This window comes from Chrysochloris asiatica, unplaced genomic scaffold, assembly GCF_000296735.1.
Source record: "Chrysochloris asiatica unplaced genomic scaffold, ChrAsi1.0 scaffold00137, whole genome shotgun sequence".
Taxonomy (NCBI): Eukaryota; Metazoa; Chordata; class Mammalia; order Afrosoricida; family Chrysochloridae; genus Chrysochloris; species Chrysochloris asiatica.
Window position 1 is genome coordinate 8,983,233 of NW_006408655.1, and position 14,319 is coordinate 8,997,551.

The following is a 14,319-nucleotide window of genomic DNA, read 5'->3' on the forward strand; positions in this document are numbered from 1 at the left end:
GTATTTGAAATGAATAAGTCATTGATCTTGCAAAATTCTCTCGTGATCGTCAGCATCATCTATCACCAATGCCATATTTCCCAAACATAGATCCTTCCTCTTTGTTTCCAACTTTCACATGCTAATCACCAATAATTATCAATGTGTCTTAATGGCATGGTTGGTCCATTTCAGACTGAAGAAGGTGGTACGATCCTTCAATTTAAATGCCACTGACTTAAGTGGTTGGTGCATACATTTGAGTAATAGAGATATTAGCTGGTCTTCCTTGGAGGCATCTGAATATTATCCTATTACAGATAGTTATGTACTTCAAGGTAGATCTTGAAATATTCTTTTTATGCTGATGAATGTGACGCCATTCCTCTTTAATTTGTCGTTCCTGGCATAGTAAGTCATATGATTGTCTGATTCAACATGGCCAATAACCAGTTCATTTCAGCTCACTGATACCTAAGATATTGATCTTTATGCATTCCATTTCATTTTTTACAACTTCAAATTTTCCTAGGTTCATCATCATACATTCCATGTTCCAATTACTAATGGATGTTTGCATCTGTTGCTCCTCATTTCGAGTTGTGCTCCATCTACAAATTATGTTCCCAGTTATGTTTTGCTCCATTCACAAATAATGGTCAACCCTACTTTGAGGAGGCAGCCCTATCATATTTTAAGTGCCTTCCAACCTGAGGGGCTCATCTTCTGGCACAGTATCTGACAATGTTCTGGAGCTATTCATAATGTTGTCAGTGGCTAAATATTCAGAAATAGTTTGCCTCTCCTTCTTCCTCGTCTTTCTTAGTCTAAAAGCTCCGCTGAAACCTGTTTATCCTTGATGACCCTGCTGTTATTTGAAATATTGTTGGCATAGCTTCCAGCATCATAGAAACACGCAAGCCACCACATAACAACAAACTGACAGATGAGTGGTGGAGCAACACAGAAACATAATAAATATGGTTATGTTTGTGCAGTACTTTTCACAGTGCCTGTTGTTGTTAAATGCCATTGAGTCGGTTCGGGCTCAGTGACCCTATAGCTGGTGGGTTTGAATCACTGATCTTGTGGTTAACTGTCCAGTGCTTATCCTACTGGATGTATCCAGTCCAGTGCCTGGGTCATAGTAAAGACTTAATATGTGACAACTGGTATCTTTATTACTAATTATCTGTCAAGACAGAAAGAGCAAGGTTACCTAAGCATTGCTGCTCATGTTTCTATAGCAAACAAACACTCTGTCATTAATTAATGAATTTTACATTCCTTATGATAAAAGAAAAGATAAAAGAAAGGGACTTTCATGGTGTAGTAGTTAAGCGCTATTGCTGCTAGCTGAAAGGTTGACAGCTTGAACCCACCAGCTGCTCCACTGGAGAGAGATGTGGCACTCTGCCTCTTTAAAAGTTGTTGCCACATGCCACCAACTTGGTTCTGACACCTAGTGATCCTGTGTATTGCATAATGAAGCACTGTCTCGTCCCATTCCTAGGCTTGAGCTCACTGTTGCGGTCACTGTACTAATCCATTCCACTGAGGAGCTTCCTCTTTTTTGCTGACCCTCCACTTTATGAAGCATGATGTCCTTCTCTAGGGACTTGTCCCTCAGACAACATGCCCAACATATTAGAGATGAAGTCTTGTTATCCTTCCTTGTAAGGAGGATTCCGCTGTACTTCTTCCAAGACATACATGTTCATTCTTCTGGCAGTCCATGTGGATTCAATATTCTTTCTCAATACCATAATTCAAATGCATTCATTCTTCTTTAGTCTTCCTTATTCATTATCCAGCTTTCACATGCATATGAGGTGATTCGAAATACCATGGCTTGGGTCAGGTGCACCTTAGTCTTCAGAGTGACATCTTTTCTCTTTAGCACATTAAATCTTTTGAAGCAGACTTGCCTAATGCAATTATCTCATTTGATATTTGGTGTAGTGCTGTAGGATAAGCACTGGACCACAAAGTCAGTTTGAACCGTAAAGTCAGTGGTTCAAATTCACCAGCCACTCTTTGGAAACCCTATATGAGGTAGCTATGAGTCAGAACCTACTCGATGGCACTTAACAACAGTAACAATAAACTCTAGGGGGCAGTTCTACACTGACCTAGAAAGGCACTAGGAGTCAGAATTCAATTGACAGCGAGGACTTTTTGGTTTTTAGATAAAAGAATGACTGGGGTCTCAAACCCCTCAGGTCTATGCAAAACCATGAAGATGAAGCTTATTCAACTTCTCTCAACACCTTCTTTGTACCCTTTTCCCCATTTAAATAGCCTCTATCCCCCTCTGGTACCGTAGTGATTACGAATCCAGCTGCGGACCTTAAGGTCAGCAGTTCGAACCTACCAGCTGTTCCGCAGGAGAAAGATGAGGCTTTCTGCTCCCGTAAAGATTTACAGCCGCAGAAACCCTGTACAGAGTCACTATGAGTTGCTTCTGACTCCATGGCACACAACCACCCTAACCACCACCATCCCCCTCTAGTTCAGATTTTCATCACAGAAGAAGAAAAAAACAAAACCATATACAGGAATAGGGAGTATTTGCATCGGTAAAGCAGAATTAAATTCCCTGATGGCTCTGGAATACCATCATTCAAAAAAAAAAAAAATGCAAAGAACTACAGTAAGGTACAAACCAACCCAAACAACTCACTGTGAATCTACAGGACAGTGTAGAACTGCTCCCTAGGGTTTCTAAGGCTGTAATCCTTATGGAAACAGACTACCACAACTTTCTCCTGCAGAGTAGGCTGGTGGGTTTGAACTGACAGTCATTTGGTTAGCAGTCAACTGCTGTAACTACTACACCAACAGGGCTCATTAGAAGCAGAGTTTAGGGTATTCCAAACTCTATAGCAAAATTAAAATACCCTCCATGCCAAAGGGTCTATATCAGCCTTCACCTGAATTTCACCTTGATGCTTCTCTGTAAAGAAGTATCTCTTAGTCTGGTTCAGCCTCTTCTGTTTTACAAGTCAGGTTTTCTAGAATATGACTTTATCACATGAGTGTAACTCCAGTTATTGATTTAAATGAAATATTTGTGCCAAAGGAATGAGCAAGCAAGGACTGAGCCTCCACCATGTTTCTGTTCCCTCCTTAGGAATATACAAGGATAAGTGAAAAAGTGTTGCTAAAAAAGCACAGAAACCCCAAAGTAAGTAAAAAAATCACAGAAATCCTAAAGGAAAAGTAAGCCTACAGTCAAAAGAAATAATAAAGATTAGAGAAGAAAAAAATGAATTGTTGTCATTGTTGTTAAGTGCTCTTGAGTCAGTTGTGACCCATAGCGACTCCTAGGGTTTCCAAGGAGAGGTTGGTGAGCTGGAACCACAAACCTTGCAGTTCAAACCAACTTAACAGTCCAGTGTACTAGCCCACAGTGCCATACCAAGATTCCATATAAATAAATGAATTAGGAAACAGAAAAACAATAGAAAGAACCAACAAAACAAGAAACTGATTATTCAAAGGATTAATAAAATCCACAAACCACTGGCAAATCTAACACAAGAAAAGAGAGAGAAGACCTATAAAAAACCATATGGGTGACCTCACAATAGAACCAACAGAAATAAAAAGGATAATAACAGAATCCGATGAAGAGTTGTACTCCAACAAATTTGAAAATCTACAGGAAATGGATACATTTTTAGAAAAACATCATCTATCTACACTAGCACAGAGTGAAGCAGAAAACTTGAACACACCTAGAACAAAAGATGAAATTGATCAAGTCATCAAAACACACTCAACAAAAATAAGTCCAGCCCTGGATGGCTTTACTAGTGAATTTTACCAAACATTCAGAGAAGAGCTGACACCTACTTTACTCAAACTATATCAGAATATAGAAAAGGACGGAAAACTTCCTAAAACATTTTATGAAGCAAGCATAATCTTCATATCAAAACCAGGACATCACTAAAAAAAAAAGCTATAGACCAATATCATGAACATGGATGCAAAAGTTCCCAATAAAATCCTAGCCAACAGAATTCAATAACATATCAATCTTTTGCATACTGCTTTCCAGCTCTGCCAGAACCATCCCCATGCAATATACTTAGGCACTTTGTCAAAAATCAGTTGGCTGTAGGTGGATGGACTCATTTCTGGATTCTCGATTCTGTTCCATTGATCAATGTATCTTTCATTGTACCAGTACCAGGCTGTTTTGACCACTGTGGCTGTGTAATAAATTTTGAAATCAGGGAATGAGAGGCTTTATGGTGATAGGATTTCATGACTCAATTGTGAGTAGTTGTTAGCAGGATTAATTATGATTGTCACAACTATAATTGTAGAAGATGTGTAACTAAAAAGGGGAGTAGTTATTCTTTCTTTTCAGGAACAGATAGATGATCCCAAGACTACTAAGAAGGAAGAACATGAGTGGAGCAGACATGGTGGCAGGAGCATGGAGAGGCAGAGTAGCCGTGGGCTGTAGGCCCATGGACTGACTAAGGTGTGTTTATGAGCAGGAAGCTGGTTCTGACTCAAACCTTGTATAGGGTTTCCAAGATGGATTTGAACAGCTGACCTTTTGGTTAGCAGGCCAATGCTTATCCTACTACATCAGTAGGGCAGTTGTGGCATCCTCGCAGGACTCACATTGTGTTCCTTTCAAAGGCTATTTGTTTTGGAAACAAAAAGAAGCCTGACAGGGCAAAAATAAGGGCTGAAGGGTCCATGAGGTAAGGTTTCCCAGTGAAATTCTTGTAGGACAGCCCTTGCTACCCATAAACAAAGAGTAGGCGCGCTGTCATGATGGAAAAAATTCCTTGGCACAACTTTCCTGTACTTTTTCTTGCCAAACCAGTTTTCAATTTTCTGAAGATTTTTCCACAAGTTTTGTGATTGTCCCGAGTCCTTCCAGAAAAATCTATCAAGAGTACCTCTTTTCAAAACAAAACAAAACAGTTGCCATAACTTTTGAGCTGGCTTCTCAAATGAGTTTAACTAGCTCAGCACATCCCTTTGAAAGCCACTGTTTTGATTGTAACTTTTTAAAGGCACTGGACTGCTAACCACGTATTGATGGTTTAAACTCATCAGTCATTCCTTAGAAATGCTATACAGGGTCACTAGGAGTCGGAACCGACTCGAGGGCACTTAACAAAAACACAAACAACAATGAAACTGAAGGGTCCTGGTGTGGGACTGTAGGATAAGGACGGCTAACCTCAAAATTAGTGGTTCAAACCCATCAGCCACTCCCTGGAAACCTCACACAGGGTCATTCTGATTCAGAATTTACTCGATGGCACTTAACAACAACAACAACAACAAATTAAGCTAAGGAGTCTTGGTGTGGTGCTGTAGGATATGCACTGAACTGCTAACTGCAAAGTCAGTGGTTCAAACCCACTGACTGTGTCCTGGAAACCCTATACAGAGTGGCTATGAGTCAAAATGGACTCAACAGCACTTAACAACAATAACAATGAAACTCTAAGAGAAAGCCTTTCTGTAGTCATCCACTTATCACAGAGACGTGTTTAAACACCTTTGTGTACCGTGGTGACACATAGAACTAGAGGAAGCTTGGATCCATAATTGACAGGCAGTGTTTGATTCTGTTGTACATAGAACCACTATGAGTTGGAACCGACTCAACAGCACCTAACAACAACAAATTCCTGTATTAAATTCTACCTGTTGATGGCACCTAACAACAATAACATCAGAGTAGTTTTTCTTTTCTTTTCTGAGTCTTAACAGACACATCTCCAAATCCCCAGATAGCTCAATCAAGTGCAATGAAAACAATTCCTTTTATCTGCATATAAGGAACTTTAACATCACACATTACATATTTTAAGTTAAATAGAATTTTAAGCTAAATATCTGGGGTGATGAAATGTACCAGTATCTTTAACTGATCTCCAGAGGGCAGCAGAGAATCAAAAGTGCAAATTTAACGGTGGCTTTCTTTGAAAACACTCTTCTGCTCTTTCTTATGACTAAGCTTTGACAAACTGGGTGGCCAGGATTAGAAAGGCTGTGTAAGGTCGTGGATCAAAGCAATGCCAAAAAGCCAAAGTGAAGACTCAGATGCTGGATTTTGTATCATTAAAACAATCCTTTAATCAGATAACCCAACTAACCACAATTAATACACTGTTGGTAAAGCATACTTAAACATCATAGGCTCATGAAAAACTCATGAATATAAAGTATTTAATCCTTTCAGGGATTCAATTCTACCCCTATAATTATACTTTTTAAAAAGTTATATAAAAGATGATGTTCATTATTGAGACATATTTTTGGCATGGTAGGATAAGTACTAACCTGCCAACCACAAGGTCAGAAATTCAACCTACCAGCCGGCCCCCAGAATCCCTATGTAGGGTCACTATGAATTGGAACTGACTCAACAGCACTTAACAACAACGTAAGTACATTGAAGAACACTGGTGACGCAATAGTTACACACTCAGTTGCTAACTGAAAGGCTGTCGGTTTGAGCCTACTCAGCAGCTCTGTGAGAGACTTGGCAATCTGTATCTGTAAAGAATGAAGCCAAGAAGCCCCTGTGGGACAGTTGTACTCCATCACATGGGGTGGTGACAGATTGGAATTGACAACAACAGAAACACATCCCAAACCCCAAACCAAACCCACTGCCATTAAAGTCCATTGTGATCCTAGGTTTCCAAGGTTATAAATCTTTACAGGAGCAGAAAGTCTTATTTTTCTTCCTTGGAGTAGCTGGTGGGTTTGAGCTGCTGACCTGGTGGTTAGCAGTCCAGTGTTTATCCGGCAGAACCATTAGGGCTCCTTCAATATCCAATAAGTTGTTGAAGATACAAAGCACAAAACAACCTACAATTATGACTTACTCTTTCAGTGTAAGCTACAAAAATTCTGGACAAGATAGATTGAGTTCTGGTGGCACTATAGGATTATCACTGGATTGCTAACCACAAGGTTGGTAGTTCAAACCCACCAGTCACTCTGTGGGAGAAAGATGAGACTTTCTGCTCCCGTAAAGATTTATAGCCTCTGAAATGGTACACAGGGTCACTAGGAGTCAGAACAGCCTTAACTGCACCTAACAATAGCAACAACATAAAGTGACAAAATAGTAAGAAATACTTAGGCCAAAAATTAAAATGAGTGCAGAAAGCTGAGAAGTAAGCAGAATACTGCTGCTGGCCAACACTGAGGGCAACTTCAGGGTAAGAATGGACTAGAAATAGCCACCTTGACCCCTACATGCACCCCTATCACACTGAAAGTAAAATTGCCTCCTGTCTGGTAACTTGGTTCTAAATACAGAGAAGGGAAAAATCTCTTCTGAGACTTTATAGTCACAAGATGATCCACACAGTTATGTGGGCGAAATTCATATATCTGGGTGGTCTGCAATACCTAAAGCTGAGAATTAGGTTGCCACAGACCCAGGAATATGGCAGAAGCAAGCCCAACTTTTCTCTGAAGAAACCCACTTGTATTCTAGGCCTGAAAGAATTTCCATAGATAAGGTTCCAAGAAGTATTAACTCACAGCAAAAATCATGAAACCCCAAAGTGAATGACATCTCATGAAAACCAGCACTTTTTAGACTCATGAAGATGGAAGATACAGAAATTATATGAAAACAATATTAATCAAGTGTATCTAAATGTTTATAAAAATAACAGGTGGCAAGATGGTGGCCTAGGCAGAAACATTACAGAGAGCCTCTACAACAAAGATACAGAAGACCAAATGAAACAGATGCAGATGATAGTCTTGGAACCCTGAGTTTCAGATGAAGAGATTGAGAAGATCAAATGGTTACTAGGAGAGGAAGCTGACCAGATGAAGCAAAAAAAAAAAAAGAGACAGAGAAGTAACGTGTGTCAGCAGACCAGACGCTGTGAGGAAATGGTGAACAGCACAGAGGGTACCAAGTGACTCGAGGATATAAAGGTGTGATGTTTTTCTTGTTCCCCACACTCTCCTGGTGAGGCATGGCAGGTCCCCACTCCCATACACTGCCACTCTCCTGGCTCTCTGATCCACACAATGGAGAGCAACGCAGTTGTGGGCCCCATTAAAGTGAGTCAGGAGCTATCAGCATCAACCCTGGGGCCTAGATTCAGGTGAGCCCTGCTCCAAGCCTGCAGAACCAGCCCTGTATTAGACCTCCCTGGAGAAGAAGCTGAACAGACACAGAGAGAAAAAAGAGATAGACAGGTGACCTATGCTGGTTTGGCTAGGCGCAGCACAGCCATCTTCTAAACGTTCACAGGCAGCTCTGTGAAAGCAGGGGCAGTTCAGTGGTGTAGAGGTGTACTGGCAGAGAAAAAGGCAATTTGGTTTTCTTGTATTTCACATTACCCTGGTGTGGCACTGTGGGATAATGTACTGGATTGTAACATTGGTTTAAACCACATGGTTGGTGTTCAGGATTACCAGTCGTTCCTCAGAAACCCTATACAGGGTCACTATGAGTCAGAACCGACTCAACGATACTTAACAATAACAACAACCACATATTACCCTAGTGATCAGAGGTGTAGTCAGCCCCCGCTGCATCATCCCCAGCCAAACTCCTGCTTTCCACAGTGGCTCAGTGATAAGCCATGTGGTCATGAGGGGCATCAAAGTGAGTAGGGAGCTATCCACACCAATCTGGGTACCATTATTCAGTTTAGAGTCTGCACAAACTACTTCCGGATTGGGTGTTGAGAACAGAAAACGTCTAGGACTATGGTGGTGGTGGTGGTGTGCTGTGGAGTCGGTTCCGACTCACAGTGACCCTGAATAGGGGTTCCGAGACTGTAAATCTTTACGGGATCAGAAAGGCTCATCTTTCTCAGAACAACTGGTGGTTTTGAGCTGCTCACCTTGAGTTAGCAGCCCGACTCATAACCACTAATCTACTAGAGCTCCTCATCTAGGACTATAGGAGCTCCATATAGGGTCAAGTGTGACTGTCTCATATCTTGGTCATCCACCACATGAGCTCCTTGGCTGACAGGAGCCCCAGAGTTTTCTTCTCTCTGGGTTTGGCATGTGCCCTGGTTTGTTTGTTTGTTTTTTGTGTTAATTCTTTCCTCACCTTCTTCCTCTCTACTTTCCCTTGGTTTTTATCCATTCTATCTCTGTCTTCTTTTCGTATTTTCTTTGATTTCTCTCCCCCCATACCCCCACCATCTTCTCCTTTTTTCTTTCTTGACTTTTCTTTACTACATTCTTGTCTCTTTCTCTCTCTCTTTTGATTTTTAACAAACAAAAATTTATTTCCTCAGTTAAGAAGGCTAGAAGTCAGAATTCAGAATGCTGACTCACAGGAAGGCTTTCTGTCTCTGCTGGCTCTGGAGAAAGGTCCTTGATGCTTCAGTTTCTGCTTCCTGGTTTTTCAGAGAACTCTGTTTCTTGGCATCTATCCTTCTCTGGGTCTAGAAGATTCTCAGCACAGGGACCCCAGTCCAAAGGATGCACTTCATTCCTAGATCTTCTTTCTTGGTAGTAGTGATGTCCCTCTCCTGTCTGCTAGTTTCTCTCTCCGTTTCTCTTTTGTAAGATAAAAGCAGTGTGGTACATGGAGTACGGGTGATGACTCAAAAACACACCCCATAGAAAACCTGCTTCAATAACACACACAGAGGTTAGTTTTTACAACACATCACAAAATGGAGGCCATTTACATCAGATCACAAAATGGAGGACAAGCACATAACACTGGGAAGAATGGCTCAGCAAAATTATACATATTTTTAGGAAGCACAATTCAATCCATGACATTCCATCCTTTGGCCCTCAAAAATATATGCTCGCCATAAACAAAATACATTCAACCCATCACATCTTCTGAGTCATCTAAATCAAATATGGGTAAAACTTTAGGCATATCCATCTTGGGGCAAAATTCCTCTTCATCTGTGAACTTCTTCAATTAACTTTTCATTTGGTGATGAAGTACAAAGACAGACAAGGTACGTTTGCTTAAAACTGCCTTTTGTACCAATCTTTGGATGGTCAGAATTCAGCTTTGCTAGAGCAGTTGCTTGATTTAGCTGATTTGTTTTGATTAGATGTTTACTTCTCATATCCAACAAGGTGGGACCCTCAAAAGCTAAAAATTCATTCACTTTATATGTATCCAATGGTTCCTTGGAAAGCATAGGGCACAGTACTGGGTTTTTCCACATCCTAGTCTCTTGAGCTAGATTAGCTAAAAAAATTCAATTCACAACTGCCATTTACTACTCTGGTAGTGTAGTGGTTATGAATAGGGCTGTGAACCTTAAGGTCAGCAGTTCAAAACTACCGGCCGCTCCGTGGGAGAAAGATGAGGCTTTCTGCTCCCATAAAGATTTACAGCATCGGAAACTCTGTACAGGGTTGCTATGGGTCGGAACCAACTCGACAGCACTTAACAACAACAACAGCATTCTCCATCAGCATTTCATGAGCTACATGTACCAGAGTCTGGAACTGTTCCCATTGTTTATATGATAACTCAGCCCACAGGCACAATAAAAATTCAACACTACTTAACGCCAAGTGTTCCAGAACCAATGCTACATTTTCATATTCAGAGGTAAGACAAGGTGGTGCTTTAACATAACTTTGGATAGCCACTGTGTATACCTCCAATAAAGATAAGGGAAGGGATCATCTGAAGTTTTCCATTTCTCTGCATATTCAAGGAGTGTCTGGCACAGGGGCTGACAGTATTTCATGGCCCCTTGCACAGCTGGTACCCAGCTCTCCTGCGGCTGACTCTCTAGCTCCTGAAGACATTTTGCAGCCGCATCTGCCTTGGCTCAACCACTGCTGCTCTGGCTCCTTGTCAACCATCTTCATACCTCACTCCCTCTTTCTCTTTTCTTATGTTCAGTGCTTTTCCTTCCAATGTTTTCTCTTCCATGATTTTTATTTTATTTTTCATTTTCTCTCCCTCATTTCTCTTTTTGATTATTGTGCTCTTTTTTTTTTAGTTGTTGCCTGCATTTTTTCTCCTTTGCTATCTTTTTTCACTGTTGCTTGCTTGTTGGCTTAGCTTTTTTCCCCCTAGCCTCACCTGACAGGGGATAGCAATTGTGCCAATATCACCCAGCCACAACCATACTCTCTGCAGTCCCAACCACTGGGCAAGAGCCAATACCAGCTGCTATAGACCAGATTAATGACAGCAACCAACATCAGCCACACCCATCCTAAACTGGGCTGCACAAAAAGTGAACAGAGAACAGTGCGCAAGTTTTCATTCTCTAATCACACCCATCAGGAGGAAGTTGGTGAGTGCCTAAGAACACACCATTTGTATTCATTGAATACAAATACAAAAACACCACAATGTCTCAGGAGTAATAGACAATTTCTATTCACAGGAAGAAACAAGACAGAGTGGTTTAAACAAGTGACTAAAAGTCAGAGATAGGAAATGTTGTTGAGGGTAAAAGGCATTGGAACTCACTGAAAAATAATTCAAGAAAATAATATTTAGGTATTGTGACAGCTAAGGTTTTGTGTCAACTTGACTGGGCCAAGATTCTCAGTGATTTGTCCGTTGATATGTGCTTAATCCCATGGTGAAATCTAATACAGTGTAGTTAACTATATGATGATTGGCTGTGAACAGCCAATCAATTGAAGGGATGTTTCGTCAGGAGTGCCACCTATTACAAATATAATGAAATTCAGGCAATGCTTGCTCACTTTCTGTTGGATCTGGATCTTGACATTCCAACTTTCAATTTTTTGAACTTGAGCCAGTGACCTGCTTTATCTGCCTGCTTGCCTGCCTGCCTGACCTGTCTATGTGTGTACCTGTCTGCCTGCCTTCTGCTTATCTGCCAGATGGACCTGCTTGGTTCATATGACCCAGACTTGGGACTTGGTTCATATGACCCAGACTTGGGACTAAAAATCAAATGATATGAAAAATACATAAAGTTAATGGCAATCAAATATGGAAGAGCAAGACAATAGAATGGTGATATTTATCTCTGCTAAAGTAGACTTTAAGGAGCTCTGGTAGCGTAGTGGTTACGAATCGGGCTGCGAACCTTAAGGTCAGTGGTTCGAAACTACCAGCCGCTCCGCGGGAGAAAGATGAGGCTTTCTACTCCCGTAAAGATTTACACCCTCGGAAACCCTGTACAGGGTCGCTATGGGTCGGAAACGACTCAACGGCACTTAACAACAACAACAAAGTAGACTTTAGGGCAAAAAACAGCATAGAAGGCAAAGAAGGGCATTATCTCATGATTAAAGGGCCAATTAAATGAGAGGCCATAACATAAAAAATATCTATGCTCCCAATGAAAGAGCCTCAAAATATATAAATCAAACTCTAGTCGAATTGAAGGAATAAATAATACATCTCTTTCAATGAAAGACAGAACAACTAGAAAGAAACTCAACAGAACTAAACAATATGATCTACAAATAAGATATCATAGACTTGGTTTAATTGTCCCTATATGGAGCACTCAACCCAACAACAGTACAATATACATTCTTTTCCAGTGCACATGGAATATTCTCTAGAATACACCGTAAGGCAGGCCACAAAGTAAGTCTCGAGAAATTTTAAAACATCAAAATACTACAAAGCATATTTTCACATCACAAAGCTATAAAACTGGAAACCAACAATAGGAAGATCGGGGGTGGGGGGTGGGGGAGGGGGGCAATCAAGTACATGGAAATTGAATAACATCCTGCTTAAAGGCTACTGGGTAACGGAACATATTAAAAAATGACGTTAAAAATTTCCTGGAATTAAATGCGAATGAAACCACAACAAACCTAAACCTTAGAGGGAAATTTATAGCAATAAATACACACATCCAAAAAGAAGAAAAACCCAAATCAACCCATTCATGAGACATTTCCAACAATTAGACAAAGATCATCAAAGTAAACCTACTTCTACCAGAAGAAAAGAATTATTAAAGGTAAAGTATCTAGAAATAAATCTAATAAAATAGTATAAGATCTTTATGGATAGGATTGTAAAATTTTATTCAAAGACATAACTTAGGAAACCTAAGTAAATGGAGAACTATGTTCTGTTGATGTGTTAAAAGCCTCAACGTAGGAAAATATCAATTTTCTGCTAAAATGATGTGTAATTTTAGGCAAATCCAATCAAATCTCCAATAAGCTTATTTACAAAATATAAAAAACTTATTTTAAGATGTATGTGAAAGATAATAGCAAAAAAATGGAGACAGCCTAAATGTCCCTCAACAGAAGGATGGAGAAGCAAACTTTGGTACATGTACACAATGGAATACCTCTCAGCGTGAAGAATGACAATGACTCTGCGAAATACCCCTCATCATCAATAAGTATGGAAGACATTTGAGTGAAATTAGTCAATAACAAAAGGACAGATATTGTATGAGACCTTTATTGTAAAAAAAAAAAAATGGTTTTCATGCTAAAAGAAACATTGTTTGATCGTTACCAGGGGTGCGGAGAGGGAGTAATTAATTCACTGGTTATAGGGTAGACATGTATTATGAAGATAGGGATGACAGGGAGGAGTTCAAGAGTTAAAAGGAATAGAGGTAAATATTGCTATATACGTAATCCTACACCTGTTGTTGCCTCTACTCACGGGATAACAATATATGAGTAGATACATAGACAGATACACAAGCTAAATGGGTGTGGGATGGAGAGTGGAAGTATACTCACAAATACACAAAGGTTTGACAGGATCTTTGTCATGGTATGGCACTGTGGGTTAATAAGCCAGACTGCAAAGCCATTTAAACTGCAAGGTCAGTGGTTCAAGCTCACCACGTGCTTCTCGGAAACCCTATACAGGGTCGCTATATGTTGGAATCAACTCAACAGCACTTAATAACAACACCAATAACATTTACCTTTACTACAAACATATCCATGAATGTGGTGGAGCACATAGGGAACAAAATTATGAAAACTTCTTAGACATTACCAAACAGCTTGAGGGAATGAGTTGCTGGACCTGGGGCTCAAGACCATAGTATCTTGGGACACCATGGCCAATTGTCATAGCATAGTCCATAAAAACACTGTGAGTAGTCACTGGGATCTTCAAAGTTTCTAAGTGGCCATCTAAGGAGCACCTATGGGCTTCTCCATGTGTGGGAGAAAAAAAAGAGTGATGAAAATGGAAGATTCTTGAAATCAGTTAGTCTAATGGAATAATGAAACATGAATAGCAGTCTCCATGACCCTGAAACTAGAGATCTAGATGGTGTCCAGCTACCACTACCAACCATTCTGATAGGAATTATATTAGTAGGTCTTGGATATAGTGGAAGAAAATATGGAACAACATTCAAAATTATAAATCTATCAGGT

The 14,319-nt window shown here is 40.2% G+C and overlaps 1 pseudogene; it reads right to left on the minus strand.

Moving 5' to 3' along the window:
- LOC102837122 overlaps positions 1-14,319 on the minus strand; it is an 84,890-nt pseudogene that overhangs the window by 34,930 nt on the left and 35,641 nt on the right.